We start from the raw sequence: 3,743 nt of genomic DNA, 5'->3' as shown, positions 1-3,743 counted from the left end.
TGACCTCGTGAACGTCATTCCCACTCACAAAAAACTAAACCTCTGAGTCAATGATTTAGAAAAGTTCAGGTTACCTGAAACGACGAGGTAGCGTAAGAGACCCGTTACACCAAAGAATGACACTCCAAAGGTTCTAGTTCTTACACCAAAGAATGCCATACATGTAAACAAATTCTACGTGGGCGATCTTTCTTAAGGGGAAAAACAAATTGAAGTCTTCCATCTATTCTACCACGCGATGGAAAAGTCCATCGGTTCACGTTATAGGGCAGAAAATGTGGCCTTAAAACAACAAATTCCATGCGCACCACAAAATCGCTAGAAGGTTTGTCGACCCAAGACAAAATACTAGTAGAACTACAACAAAATTTCTAGAAGGTCGTGGCAACCCAAGATAAAATAACAGTGAAAATACAACAGTGGCCCCCAAAATAAACGTGTTCATCACGGGCATCCGCTTTATAAAATTGGGGCTAGCCTTTCATCACCATACACAGTTCTCTCGTCGTCGGCGTTGAGGCATTTTATTTTGGAGAGATGGCGAACATGGGATATTCGGCAGCAACTATTACAGTGACCATTGTACTGTTGTTGGCTTACCTTAACATAGCGGAGGTAGAGGCAAAACCGAAACTAGGGCTGTTGAAGGTAACCCACCTGCATTTCTATTTCCACGACTTACTGGTGGGTACAAATGTGACGGCCGTGGAGGTGGCGTCTGCTCCCTCAACGAACTCTTCGTTTACTCAGTTCGGCATGGTTAGGGTTATGGACGACTGGCTTACCGAAGGGCCTGAAGCGACCTCCAAAATGGTTGGCAGAGCGCAGGGTATCTACGTTTCATCGTGCCAAGAGAAAGTTCATCTGCTTATGGTAACAACGTTTGTTTTCGAGAGTGGCAAGTACAACGGCAGCACCCTTTCAATGGTGGGGAAGAACGGGGTTTTCGATGAAGTAAGAGAAATGCCCATCGTTGGAGGGAGCGGATTGTTTCGATTGGGTCAAGGCTACGCACTCGCACGCACTCATTCCTTCGATCTAAAGTCCGGCAATGCAGTCGTTGAATACAACGTCACAGTGCTCCATTACTCGTCCCCGCCTAGGATATAATTTTATCATTATACCCAGTGGGCATTGGCTATTTATATAATTAAGAACGGCCGTAGAGGTTTGAGGGTTTATTTTTATTATTTTTCATACTAGAATAAAACATTGAAAACCCTTGAAGAGTGTTCATGGAATGTAAGGATTGACTTGATTGTTTTATGGCTGTCCTTTAAAAATCCGAGATATCCTTGATCTCGGGATCACCACTGAGTTCGTCTGGGTGCCATTGGGGTTCCAGAAATTGTAAGGCAGAAAATATTTTTTTTGTGAGAACGCTTTCATTCCCATACAACAGAAATCTCGTGATATTAGATGGCATTTCATCCTTTTATCCTAACAGTCCTAAAATAAATTATATAAACTTTTTTTTGATATCATATGTTTTCGGTGTAGATTATGGTTATAAAGTGCCGTCTTAAAGTATTTATTCTGATATAGCCGGTTCAAAATATAGCTAATTCTAGTAGTGGTTATACTTGGGCGTTATACTTTATTTAGAGGTGTTTGTTTAATTTAGATAAAGATAATATTTTTATTATTTTTAATATTTTTAATTATATATATATATATATATATATATATATATATATATTAATTTCATAATTAAAATAAGAATAGAATTAATCAGAGTAAAAGTTTAAAAGAATTTTTTATTTTTATTTTTTTTTAATTGGGAAGACTTATTTTCAAGGAGAAGAAATAAGTTTTATGTATAGGTATATTTATCATATTTGTGCTTTTTAATATACATGTTTAAGGTAAATGGAAAAATTAAATTTTATATAAAAACATTATTATTATTTAGTACAAGTAAATTAAATTATAAAGAGAATTATTTTTATTATTTGATATTTTAATGTTTTTATAGAAGATCTAGTATTTTTATAGTTATCTATATTTTAGGATAGTGAAGAAATTTGAAAATAAAAAGTATTTAAATAAATCTGTGAATATTTATATAGATTGGTGAAAATAAGTAACTCAAATTGCTTAATTTTTTTTTAAATGTTATGATAATTTATTAGTTTTTTTAAATACAGTGTTGGGAATTTTTGAGATTTAAAGTTTTATATTTAGAATTATAAAGTGAATTTTATTATAGATGATATATATTTTAGGATGAAATTCAATTTTGGTATATTACAATAAAAAACTATTGTTTAAATTTGTATTGGTGTATCGTTATTTATAAATTAAAAATTTATTATTTTGAATTTATTTTAAATTTTAAGTATAATTTTATTTGTAAATATCATTATATTAATTGATGATTTTTATTCGTTTAACTATTAGAATTTTTTTTATTAATAGGGGTTAAACTCACAAAATGTAAATAGAGAATTAGATAAATATGTGACATATTTTTATTCACAAATATATACATATTAATACATACATCTAACCTTTGTTTCATAAAATAAAATTATATAAACTTTATTTTGATATCATATGTTTTCGGCGTACTCTATGGTTATAAAGGGCCCTCTTAAAGAATTTATTGTTATATGATTGATTCAAAATATAACTAACTCCAGTAGTGGCTATAACATATTTAAAGGTGTTTATTTAATCTATATTAAAATAATATTTTCTATTATTCTTTATTTATAATAATTATTATACATAATAGTATAAACTATTAAGAAGCAATATGAAACCAATTCATTATTAGGGAGTCTGTCACAATCAGAATTTGTCAAAGTTATGCAGCTCAAAACTGCCAAAGAAATATGGGACAAGATCATTCTAATCTATGAAGGAGACAATCAGGTAAAACGTGCAAAACTACAATCTCTCAAAATTCAATATGAAACTCTCAAAATGCACAATTATGAAAGTATTGCTAGTTACTTCTTACGTATAGATGAGATTGTTAATTGCATGAAGAAATTGGGTGAAGAGATAAAAGAAGTTACTTTAGTTGAAAAGGTTTTAAGATCCTTGTCTACTAAGTTTGAATCAAAAGTATCTGCCCTAGAAGATAATCAAGATCTTTAGACTATTACTATGACAAAGCTGCACAGAATCTTAGCTACTTTTGAAATGAGAAAAGGAGATCCATCAGATATGAGAGAAGTCGCATTCAAATCTTCAAGAAGAGAAGAATTCCATGAATTAGGACATATTTCAGAAGGAGAAGAAGAAGCAAACTTTGTCAAGAACCTTCAACGGGGTTTCGGGAGATTCAGAGGTAAACTACCTTTCAAATGTTTTGCTTGTGTAAGAGTCGGTCATTATGTTGCCAAATGTCATCATAAAGATAAGCTTGATAAAGGTAAGGAATCAACAAAATGGAATAGAAAACAAAGTGTAAGTAAGAAGAGCTACTATACTCATGAAGATAGTGATGGTTTATCAAATAGTGATGAAGATGAGAATAGTAATGACTATAGACTTCTAATGGCTTTTGAAGATGATGATTTCTTGGATGCTTTAGATGAAGATGACCTTTATGAAGAAATCTCTAAACTAAAAGTCTATTTAGAAGAAAAGAATATGATTATAGATACTCTAACATTCCAACCTACTGAAAGAGAAAAACACAATGTAAAACTACAATGTGAAATTGTGGGTCTAAGAAAGGATATTGAGAAAACAAAAGCTCTCAATCTTAGATTTACTAAAGGATCAGAAAC

General features: G+C 31.5%; 1 pseudogene; it reads left to right on the top strand.

Moving 5' to 3' along the window:
* Positions 1 to 519: 519 nt before the first annotated feature.
* LOC149187214 (dirigent protein 22 pseudogene) lies at positions 520 to 1,161 on the top strand (annotated as a pseudogene).
* Positions 1,162 to 3,743: the final 2,582 nt, after the last annotated feature.

The sequence above is a fragment of the Pinus tabuliformis genome, chromosome 3_1 (genome assembly GCF_031772625.1).
Source record: "Pinus tabuliformis cultivar Carrire ecotype Pingquan chromosome 3_1, CPIR1, whole genome shotgun sequence".
Lineage (NCBI taxonomy): Eukaryota > Viridiplantae > Streptophyta > Pinopsida > Pinales > Pinaceae > Pinus > Pinus tabuliformis.
This window is presented reverse-complemented; position numbering and strand designations above follow the sequence as displayed.